Here is a 12,572-nt window from a genome sequence, read left to right on the forward strand (position 1 = left end):
GTTCTTCGGCGATCCAAAATTCGGTGTCTCTAAGGAGACGCGATTGCTTGAGTAGTCGGAGCCGTTCCTCTTTGTCTTTGAACTCAAGAATGGCATGTCCACTAGGTGTGCGCTTGGTGTTGAATTTGTTGACGATACATTCTACCGCATCGTAGTCGACATGGACCGGTTTAAGAGTTTCGTTGAGAGAGAGAGAGAGAGAGAGAGAGAGAGAGAGAGAGAGAGAGAGAGAGAGACGACACGCGACACGGGGTGGCGGAATTCCACCCTAGAGAGTATTGGCCCCAAACCTTGGCGCCCCTTTCGGTATTTCTTTATATTGCATCAACACAATACAAGCCGGTACTCCAGACTCTGCACCTTCTCCAGGAAGCATGCCAAAGAATTGAGTCCATGGCCTCATATTTAAAGGCCCTAGGTCCAAAAGCAGTTTACATGAAAAGCCTTCAAACTCAAAATTCTGGTCCGAAAACAATGCCCAAAAGCTACCAGCATAAATCACGGAAATCCGCACAATTGCCACGTCAACAGTGTCAGTGCGTTTTGCAAAAATCAAGGTTGTGTGTGTGTGGGTCTTGCTTTATTTATATGCCTTTATGTCACTTGGGCCCCATCGGACGGGGTACCCATAAGTTGGTAGGACTTCTTCTTCTTCTGTTGTTTGTTCTTCTTAGGGTTTAGGCCCCTCAGCCGTGATCTGAAGGTTTGCTCTGTTCTTCAGTGACTTGACACGTCAACAGTTTGTGACATCCCCCCTTCTTGAAAGAAAGTAATCGTTCGTGATTACAGCATATCTACAAAACAACTCAAGTTAGCTGAAAAATTCCCGCGGGTCACTCCTAGGGACATTCCGAGGGACAATCAGTTTTCTCTTTTTGTTAAGGAGGTGGCTTCTCCTTTCGGCTCTTTTGATCAAGGAGTTGGCTTCTCCTTTCGTCCAAATCGGAACTCTTGATATTCCAGCATAGTAAAATTAGCCATCACACCCAGACCACACTGATCTTCCACAGGTGTCTTGATGCACTAAAATTACATACCCAAGCAATCTCATTCAATTAGGAATATTTAGTGGTTGGCACATCACAATGCAACACAAATGCTCACATATGCATGTTACAAGACACAACAAACAGTGCCGTTGAGCACTCCCCCGAGACAAACGGTCTGCGATATGAAGTTACTCAATAGCTACCTCGTCACTCCCCCCGCAAATAACCTAATAAGGTCCGGGCCATGAGCTCAGAGGACTGTACAACCAAACGCTCCCCAGACCGCAGTCTGCGTCGCTTGGAGGTTCAAGCATAAAACCAAACGCTCCCCAGGCATCGGCCTATGTCGTTTGGAGGTTTTCTAGCATAAAACGAAACGCTCCCCAAACATGGGCCTGCGTCGTTCCGAGGTTTTCAAGCATACAACGAAACGCTCCCCAGGCATCGGCCTGCGTCGCTCCGAGGTTCAAACAATACCAAAACAGTATTTCTCACTTCTCCACCCGGGAATAAAATCACCAATCAATGAAACCAGTATTCATACGAGAGTTAAACAGTTCAAATCGGCACCAAGACAGGTTCAAAACAGATACCATCCATTTTAAACAAATTCCAAACACAAACACCCTACAAGTTCTCAAACAGATTCTCAGAAAAAATTCGAACTTAAAAAAGCAATCTCGACATCAGCCGAGCTCGAAAAGTCGATTGACTTTTCCATCCTGAAACCTGCACCAAAAATTAGGGCTAGATTTCATAAGGTCGTAGCCAACCACAGCATGGTCCATCAGCTCTTGGACAAACAGTGTTCCTCTGGCGATGATGGTAGTCCCAAGATATAGTAGTCACACCAGACCTCCAAGGTTATCAGCTAGAGAAGAGACATCTACTGAGAGTTGTCGAGAAATTTCAAGATATAATCTGCTAGGGTTTCCATGGCAAGCATTTCAGGATACCCCACTCTGCCAGAAGTTTCACTCTGAAGGAAGGTGTCAAAAGCCGTATAACTTCGGGCAAAAATTTTCTTGAAAGCTTGCCAAGTCCTTGGAGTGTGTGGCGTGGTAGCTATAGACATCAACATCTACATGGCACTACTTTTGAGAAAAAAAACGGTGACTCGAAACAAATCTTGGATCTTTCTTTTGCAAGTGATCTTTTTGGCTTATGACCTGTAAGACATGAGCGGTGAAGACGGGAGTGCGCCCGATCCGCGATGTATGAAGGGTGGGGAGTGGCTAAGTCCGGGGTCGAAGCACGAAGCTAAAATTTCCAGTGAGCTTTGGAAGTGCAATCTTGCTCTGTCTGCTCTTTAGTAGGATCGGTATGCTTTCAGAAAAGCACACGCCTCTGATACCACTGTCACAAGACGGACACCACGTACCAATAGAAAAGAACAGACCGAACAGACTTTTAGCACTTCAATAACAACTGAAGTGAGAGAGAGAGAGACGACACGCGGCATGGAGTGGCAGAATTCCACCCCTGAGAGTATTGGCCCCAAATCTTGGCGCTCCTTTCGGTATTTCTTTATATTGCATCAACAGAGTACAATCTTTAATCACATTTTTTTTTGTTTAACATTTCTCCTAGATGAAGGTCCGATTCATGAGTGATCCAAAGGTTTCCCCTAAAATCATTGAAACAAGCATCAAAACAAGAATCAAGAAATCTCAATCGGCACCAAGACAAGTTCAAAACATATAAAATCCATTTCAAAGAGTATTCTCAAACAATATTCAAAATCTCAATCAAAATTTCAAACAGGTGGTTCTTCTTGTTGCTTTTCCATCTCCCATGCTTGGAATTTTGCCAAGTTCCTCCATCCGATTATCTAGAGTCTACAAAAAGCACTCAAAAAATAATTGTGAGCAATGTTGCAGAAACCGTAATTTGCTGCTTAAACTCCTAATTTCTCAAAATTTTCAAAATCAAAATCCGTTCGCATCAATGCGTAGGGCTCGTCAAGAGGTTAACTTTGACTTTTGTTGCATATTCAAATTCTCAACCGTTGAAGATATTTTTAGAGGCTCTCCAAGATAGAAAAGCATCAAAAAGCACGTTTTGTGCTTTTTAGGGCAAAAATGAACTCCTCCTCCATCTCCTTCTTCTCTTGTCGTTTCTTCTTCATCCAATTCCATAGCTTCCATCTATACGTTGATGTAGGGCCAGTTTGCACATTAGAACAAGAAACAATTGATGTCACAACTCTAAAGCTTTTCTTCCATCTTTCTCTCTTGATGGCTGCTCCTCCATCTGTCCAGAGTCTAGTGTGAAGAAATCCGTAATCTGTCTCGAGGATTGTCCTCTCCAGATCTCCTCAGCAAACTATCTTTGTGTCTCTGTAACTCAAGTAGACATAGTCCAAGACATCTCTGGTCCTCATAGCTCATGACTTTGGAGAAGGGTCCAGAGCCCTCTTTGAATAGAGAGTGGAAGCGACCTCGTATCTCGTAATAGACTGTGCACTAGCATATAATGCATCTCCGTCTCTGGCTCTATATGGCATTGGCGGCATATCCTGCTAGTTGCTGGTATCCCTCTGAATCTACCAGTCTCAATCTCAAGCTGGTGTGAAGATGTATGTGAACAATGGCTCACGGTGCTAGTAGCTGGTATCCCTATGAATCTACTTGTCTTAATTTCAAGCTGATGTAAAGATGTATGTATCTGAACAATGTCTCACAGTAATCCATGAGATAGATGTGTATCCCAATACTTGGGTCGAATCACAAACCCATCCCCTGTGAGTCGGAGAAGATGCTCTCTATAGAAAGCCATCTTCGTGCCCAACTTTTGTGTCAGCTCTATCCATGTCCTCCTGGTGTCCATTTTGGTCAGGCCCTAGCAAATGAGTCTAGTACTCTCCACTTGTGTAAGAGATAGCGATGGTGCATCAAGGGAGTACTCGAAGGGAGGCAAGCTGTCAATGCTAAAGCCACGTGTCGAGAACCATGATAACATTTGTGCATACCAACATGATGTGTCCCCCTGTAAAGCTAACTATCTGGAGGACTCAAGGGCCCATCTGGCATATCTATCTCTATATTTCATAAGCTGTGCATGAAGGAGACTGATCTGGTAAGCGCCTCTATCTCCATAGAGGAGGCTGCTAACTCCGCTCTAATGATCTCGTGTGACACGGAGGCCTTTTCTCTAATCAACGGAGAGATCATAGATACCAAGGGTCTCTCCATACCTCTCCACCCATCCTAATCCACAGAGGGTCCGCAAACCTTGAACCCCATAGAGCATAGCTAAAGCTACCAAGGTATCAAAGAGCCAGAGCTTTGTTCGTCGTTCCTAGAATTGAACCGGCAAACACATCCTCTCCAATCCTCCCAAGGCAGCATATACTCTCGTCAATCTAGTCTCTACTGCTCTCTTTAGAGAAAACCTTGGCCCAGTGAAGACTATCCCAAGATTAGTGTGTGCATCCGTGTACTCCACAGTCTCTTGACCACAGTGAATGTAGGTGTTGATCTCTTTATCCACTATGGTGTGGTGTTAAACACCATCATTTATAGACAATCCACTATCCTCGCAAAGCTATGTAATCATCCAAATGTCGTTGCATATCCTCCGGTGAATCAGAGATTAACACAATATCATCAGCATATAACAGCAATGGAATCCATGTCCTTGCCAACTGGCACCTCTATCACCCTCTCTATTAATGTAACCTCTCTATATACATACCAAATAGAGTAGGAGACAATGGACAACCTTGTTTCACTCCAATAGTGGAGTGAACTAAATCAGATATCCCCTCTGAAGTGCGTACATGCCCACCATTGATCTATTTAGAGCCATGATCCCTCAAATCAACTCAATGGGCACTCCCATCTCCTGTAGTCTATGCATCAATCTGGCTCTAGGCACCATGTCAAATGCTTTGCGGAAATCCACAAAGCTACAATAAATCCGTCTCCCATGTGCCCTACCCTCTTCAATGATGGCTCTGAGTGTCAGAATATGGTCAAGAGTGGAGGAGCCTCTTCTGAACTGCTCGTATGCCCTCACTCTCTGCACATCTACTCAACTCCTGCTCAAGGATAGATACATGCAACCATGTCAATGTGTGTCCAATCATAATAGTATGGTAGTTTCCAGGCTCCACAGGATCACGTGCCTTGAAGATGGGCATAATAGTGGACAATCTCCAAGTCTGAGGTAGACCCTCACACATACACGATTGAACATAACTGCAAGAAGCTCTATCAGCAATGCTTATCTCAAGCATGAGCCTTTTCGCACTATGATTGTGAATATCATCCCGCCTTTGCTCTCCTAGATGTATGTTGACATGGACATAGCTTGGTTTCGTTTTGTTATGCGTGTTCAATCAGTTATCCAAGATTATGGCAGGGATTATTTGTCACAATTAAGGGAACAGGTTAACCAGGCAAAGGATGCTTGTATCCAATTAATGCACTTGGCTAATCATTCTTCTCTTACTGATGCTCAAATGACTGAGTTGTTTTCGTCTCGTGCAATATTAAGGCACAATGATGAGAGGAAATTGGCCAAATGGCAGACTTCGTCAACAGGCTTTTGCAGATAAAGAATGTGCTTCTAAACAATTCTTTCAGCATTTGCATCACTCCAGGCAGTCTCAAGCTATACGGAGAGTTAAATTACCATCAAGGGAGTGGACCTCCACTTTCCGAGAGCTAGCACTAGCCCTACGCTCTCATTATGGCAAGATTTTTTAGGCCCCTTCTTCTCCCACGAGAGAAGCTCGCCAAGCGTGCCACATGTTTCTATCGCATGTCACTTCCATTCTCTCGTTGCGGCAGGCTCAAGACTTGGAAGCTGTTTTCACTCAGTCGGAATTGTATGCCAGCTTGCTTGATTTAGGTCGATGGAGAGCTCCTGGTCGGGATGGTCTCTCTGTGGAATTCTTCTTGTCTTTCTACGATTATTTGAAGTTGCCTATATTATTCATGATGAATACAGCTTGGGAACAACACGAATTACCCTCCTCTTGGAAAGAAGGTTTGCTCAAGCTGATCCCTAAGCATGCATTGTGCGAAGAATTTTCACATTGGCGGCCTATTACACTTATGCCTGTGGTATATAAATTAATGGCAAAAATGCTTGCTAACCGACTCAAATGCTTTCTGCATGAAGGCTTGCATCAATCTCAATACAGCTTCATTCTGCGACGTCAAATTACTGATAACCTTGCAAATGTCATTATTGGTATGGAATATGCAAAATATACTCGACAGGATGTATTAGTCATGCAGGTTGACATTGAAAAGGCATTCAATACTGTTCTTTGGGATTACATTGCGGATACCATGCGACATTTGGGCTTTGGGCCTAGGCTATCCCGTGTCGTGCTTTTCTTGTATGCAAAAACAGTACTTCTGCAGGCTTGCAGGATAGTTCTCTCACAGAATCTTGACCTTTGGGACAGTCGGTACGGTAGGGATGCCCTCTGAGTGCTTTGCTTTATGCGATCGCTACTCATCCCTTGTTTATGTATTTGGATTATTTGACCTCCACTGGTAGGCTACATGGCCTTACTTTACCTTCTGGTCGACAGTTTGCTGGTCAGGCTTATGCGGATGACTCTTTGTTCATGCCTCGTAATAACTATGATGATGTACAACAGATTTTGCATACTCTTCACTTGTTTGGATTGGAGGCAGGTCTCAAAGTTAACTTTTGCAAATCCAAGCTATTGCCTCTGAAAGAGTGTGACTGGCATAAGATATTGTGGCCTGGGGAGATTGTTCCTCCCCATGTTCTGGTTTGCCATTTGGGTTATCCGTTGGGTTGGAATGTATCGGCTATGAAGAAAACGGATTGGGTGCTCCAACGTCTATATTCCAAGTTGAATTATTGGAAATTGTCCACGTGGCCACTTCATGTGCATCTCAGGATTGTCCAATGCATCCTTGTGGCTTATGTGCAGTTTTACTTGCCTTTGTTATCCTGGCCTCAGTTGCGCTTGCAATCTCTCATGTCCAATATTTTCGAACATTTTTGGCGGACCTCGTCTACCAAGAGGGGCATTCGGCTTCTATCTATGGACAAGCTGTGTTCTCCCAAGCGGCTTGGAGGGTTGAATATTTTGGACTTGAGACGTCATCTTCTGGCTCGGAAAGCTATGTTGTTGCCAGTTTTGGTGGAGCAGCAGCAACCCTAGGCTCTCATGGTCACACATTTATGTGCGCACATTGTCACCCCTTCTTTTGGTCATTGGCAACTGACTTATTGGGATGTTGTTTTTGGGAAGCTTGTAACAAACTGCTGACGTGTCAAAGCCTAAAGAATGGAAACCCTAATTTCTACCAGAAACCCTAATTGCTAAAACCCTAATTCTGGAAACCCTAACCCTAAGGACAGCGTGGCAGATTTTTGAAAATTGCGCTGGCGTGATGACGTGGCAGGTTGTACTATGGATTTCCGCATTTTGCGCTGGCGTGATGACGTGGTAGGCTGTACGGATTTCCGTGATTTATGCTGGCAGCTTTTTGGCTTTGCTTTTGGACCAGAAGCTTTTAAGTTTGAAGGCTTTTTACTGTAAACTGCTTTTTAGGCCAAGGGCCTTTAAATATGAGGCTAGGGCTCATTCTCTGGCATGCTTTAGTACAAAGGTGCAAAGTCTCGAGTACCGGCTTGTACTGTGTTGATGCAATATCAAGAAATACCGAAAGGGACGCCAAGGTTTGGGGCCAACTCTCTCTGGGGTGGAATTACACCACTCCGTGTCGCGTGTCGTCTCTCTCTATTTCAGTTCAGTTGCTATTTAAGTGCTAAAAGTCTGTTGAGCAGTCTGCTCTTTTATATTGGCACGTGGGGCCTGCCTTGTGATAAAGCTTGAAGGACACATTCCTGGATGTCCCTTTACTTCTTCTCTAAATGTTGATTGAAAGATTGTCACTTCGCATTTGGCTTGGGATGGTCGACAATCCTCTGAGAGTAACTCTCTTCCCTTGGAGAGTCTGCATTGGAGCAGGGTTTTTGCTTCGACTTTGGTTAAACCCTCTCCTCGCCAAGCGTACTTTCTTTCTCGAAAAGGAATCTGTCAGGTGCATCAGGTGGTTGATGACTCGGGTTATGTTCTTTCTTTCGCTGATGCCGTCTCCCGCTTTCGGTTGGGTCTTCACTATTCTCCTCTCTGGCAGGAGATTCAAAACATGCTTGCTGCTCATTCGCCCATTTCCTCCTCTGGATGAAGACTCTCGCTTCTCTGATTGGAATCTGGCTACTACTAGATTGGACTGCATCTCAGCTGCCAGTGTCTATGCCATTCTTCAGTCTGATGTATGGATTGTGCATCAGGGTAATCAACTGTGGTCGCTTTCCGAGTCATCCTTGTGGTGGCAACACGCATTGTCTCGCATTTGGCAGAGTCATCTGCCTTTGAAGGAACGTGTTTTCTTGTGGCGGTGCTTGGTGGCAGCTCTACCTGTTTTGGCAGTGTGTTGCATGCTCGGCATATTGCACCTTCCCGCTGCCCCAGACGCCTTGAAGCTGAGGAGACCGTGCCACACTTGCTGTGGTGTTGTCGTTACTCCAGAGCCTTCATTCGGCAAGTGTCGACTGCTCTTCGACTACGTTTTCCTTCCGGCTCTTTTCACAGACGATTTTGGCTTTTTGGGGTGCTTCGGTCACCACAATCTTAGTTTGCGGTCTTCTTGACTTGGGTCAAATTTTGGACTATGCGGGCCATCTGGCATCATAGGAACTCCTTAATGTTCCAGGGCACTTTTGTTGACCCCTTTCCCTATTTCAAATTATCTCTTGGTCAAGCGTTGTATTTTGCCTATGAAGCTGGAGACATCACTCTTGATGCCTACAGGATTTACTTTGACTGTTTCTAGCCTTCGGAGCCTCATAGTGCTCCGTCTTTTGTATCCCTTTCTTTTCGTGGGTTTTCCTCGCTTTGAGGTTTCCCACTTGTAAATTAATCAAAGCAGATTTTTTTTTAAAATAAGTGTGTGTGTGTGTGTGTGTGTGTGTGTGTGTGTGTGTGTGTGTGTGAGAGAGAGAGAGAGAGAGAGAGAGAGAGAGAGAGAGAGAGAGAGAGATTCCACGTGGAGAAGCGGAGTTCCATTACCACATGGCATTGGCCCCAAACCTTGGTGCCCCTTTTGGTATTTCTTAATATTGTTGCAACAAGGTACAAGCTCTTGGGGCTCTGCTCTACTTCTCCAGATGGTCGAATACCATGTGCACTTATTTAAGGCTTGTCCAAAAGTACTTACATGAAAAGCAACTTATCCAAAAGCATCTGGACCAAAAGCAAGCACCCATAGGGCTGTCCATACAATGCTGCCACATCATCTAAGATTTTCGCAATGTGCGGACTGGCTGCCACATCATCATACTCCATGTAATTTTGCATGTGTGTGTGTGCTCTGCTTTATTTTATATTTAGGCCCCTCGGCCAAGGTTGTGCAAGTTGATTCTTACCCATTTTGTCTTTTAGGCCTCTCAAACGGCTTCAGTAAGTTGGTAAGGCCTTCTACTTCTTCTTCTTCTGCTAGGGTTTTGGCCACTCGGCCGAGATTCCCAGGTGGGTTAGGATTAGGGAGTCCTAACCCTGTTCGGCTATAATCGTTGACACATCAGTAGTTTGTGACAACTATCCACATGAAAATGGCTAGGCTGAGAGACAAATAAGGTTTTGATTGAAGGCTTGCTGTAACAGACTTGGACACTCCAAGTCAAGAATCAATCGCGACAGCACCAAATAACCACTTCAAAACAATTCATAGATCACAATAGATTTTCACTGGCCCGGCGGAGTTCCGTGCCTAGAGATATTGGCCCCAAAGACTGGCGCCCCTTTCGGTATTTCTTTTTATATTAATCAATCATCAAAGTACAAGAGAGCGGTTAGGGCTTCACTTCTCAGAGCATCTAGACGCAGAGTTTGAGAGTGAAACCCTAACCGCTCTCTTGTACTTTGATGATTGATTAATTGATTGATTAAATAAAAAGAAATACCGAAAGGGGCGCCAGTCTTTGGGGCCAATATCTCTAGGCACGGAACTCCGCCGGGCCAGTGCAAATCTATTGTGATCTGTGAATTGTTTTGAAGTGGTTATTTGGTGCTGTCGCGATTGATTCTTGACTTGGAATGTCCAAGTCTGTTACACTTGCTACATACATCCTCAGACTTGGCACAGGCAATCTTGGGAGTCACTCGGGCATACAAGACACAGTTTAACGCAACTACTCAACAGATTCCCTTTTAGTTTGTGTATTCTTTGGAAGCTATAGCATCCTTCGAGTTCCAAGGGTCGACACATCAAGGCGGATCACCCAACAACTCTATTGTACTATCATAGGCTATCACTTCCGGATTGAGTATGTTGCAAGGGACTGCTGGTAGCCCAAGACGATGCCCTCTCTCTCTCTCTCTCTCTCTCTCTCTCTCTATATATATATATATATATATATATATATATATATATATATATATATATATATATATAGATAGATAGATAGATAGATAGATAGATAGATAGATATATATATATCTATCTATCTATCTATCTATCTATATATATATATATATATATATATATATATATATATATATATATAGATAGATAGATATATATAGATATATATATATATATATATAGATAGATAGATATATATAGATATATATATACTAGACTCTTCTCTCTGTGAGACTATTATTGGATGAGTACGGACCTCAAAAGGTTTATCACAACCACTTCACTCCAATATAGGGGTGAAATATTGATGCCCACTCTTACCGACGACCCTCTATGGATTATATAATTGATGAGATCTTGGACTACACTGGGAGCTCAAGAGGCAGAGGAGCCTAGTTGGCTGGCACTTGGATATCGCTATTGTTGTATGCTGATGATATTGTTCTTATAACAGAATCCCCAAAAAATATGCAACAACACCTCAAGGCCTTACTTTTGTGCAAGATAATAATTTGTCAGTGCACCTTGGTAAAACCAAGGCGATGGTGTTCAACACCACAAACAGGACAGGAGATTGTGGATTCTTATACCTACCTTGGAGTGCTCTTTAGTGGGCGAGGAGCAGCAGAGGCAAGGCTGAGATCATCAAAGCAGAGATGGCAGCACCACCAATCGTGGTTGAGGCCTTATCTAGATCAGTATCATTTCTCCATAGCTATCGGCATTGCCCCGACATAGATATGCCTGACTTGCTCGAGTCTTCTAGGAAGCTTTCCATGGAGGAAGACATGTCACACTGGTATGTGCAGATGACATCAGGTTTGAGCTTCATCGGTTCAGAATAGACAAACTACCCCCTTTCAATACTCTCTGGAAGCACCCTCCCTCACCCTGACACATCGGGAGATTACTAGACTCATTACAAAGGACCTCATCCAGCTGGACACTAGAAGGATATGGCTAGAGCCCTCACAGACGCTAGGGACGAAGATGGCCTTCTACTGGGAATATTTTCTCCATACTACAGATGATGGCTTCATAGTATGACCCAGCTACATGGACACATACCTATCACACGGCTTGAGATGTTCCATTGGCCAGATTCACACTTCTTCACACTAGCTCAAGATAGAGACAGCCATATATAGGAGAGTAGCACCAAAGGAGAGGATTTGTCAGTTATGCCACCATGAGCCAGAGACAAAGGAGCACTACATATGTCGATATACTGTCTATTATGAGATTAGAGGATGCTTCCACTACCAGTTCACAGAGGCTTTGGACCATTGGCTAGGGTCATGAATTACTGTGACCAGAGATGTCTAGGGTTGTACCTCTTAAGAGATACATAGATTCAAAGAGACTCTCCTTAGAGGTGGACACCCCACTAAGAGAGGGTCTACATAGAGACAAATCAAGGATTTCTTTAAACCCCCCACTCAGCAACCTCATGACAGAGAGGAGACACTACCTACTAGACAGGAGACATCACTTGATAGAGCTGTCCAGCTAGGACAAGCCAGACGTCCCAAGCTATGAGGATCCTCTCATCACTGGAGACACATACATAGGCGGATTAGGATTATCATTGATCAACATCGACCACGATCTGTCATACGTCTCAGCATGGAGGACATTGACACCCTATGACAAAGACCAATGCTTGATCTCTTGAGTTGAGCTGTTATACACCTTGAGCCTCGACACCCTATTCCCCCCTCCCCTGTATTGATGTATATGATAGTCCCTAGCTCTCACCCCCCCTACCCTATTCACCATGTTTACTCTGTTACCCCTCCCACCTACCCATCGATGTATGACAGACCTAGGTTTTAGACTTTTTGTTCATTTTCTATTTTCATAGCTTTTCATATAGAGTATTAGATTTATTGGGATGTAAGTGTCATAGGTCATTTTGGCCTTTTGAAGACGTTATTTCATTTCTCTCTCGATGAACTGATTCTCTCTCTCTCTCTCTCTCTCTCTCTCTCTCTCTCTCTCTCTCTCTAGTGCAGTCGTTTTTTGACCTAGTAGACAACAATTCACTCTTTTGATCATAACTTCTTCATCTGAACTCCAATTTGGGTGAACTATAGCCTCAATCGAAGAGCACGATGCCCTCTATGCATTGGTGTAAAGACACATAAATTTTCAG

General features: G+C 44.0%; 2 protein-coding genes across 5 annotated transcripts in view; one reads left to right on the top strand and one right to left on the bottom strand.

Moving 5' to 3' along the window:
* LOC147461895 (pentatricopeptide repeat-containing protein At3g12770-like) overlaps positions 1–12,572 on the top strand; it is a 141,801-nt gene that overhangs the window by 97,883 nt on the left and 31,346 nt on the right. The gene's annotated exons all lie outside the window — the stretch shown is intronic.
* Positions 1–12,572, bottom strand: part of LOC147461896 (transcriptional activator DEMETER-like) — an 81,182-nt gene that overhangs the window by 33,506 nt on the left and 35,104 nt on the right. The gene's annotated exons all lie outside the window — the stretch shown is intronic.

Source organism: Adiantum capillus-veneris, chromosome 3 (genome assembly GCF_014529385.1).
Source record: "Adiantum capillus-veneris isolate H3 chromosome 3, ASM1452938v2, whole genome shotgun sequence".
Classification (NCBI taxonomy): Eukaryota; Viridiplantae; Streptophyta; class Polypodiopsida; order Polypodiales; family Pteridaceae; genus Adiantum; species Adiantum capillus-veneris.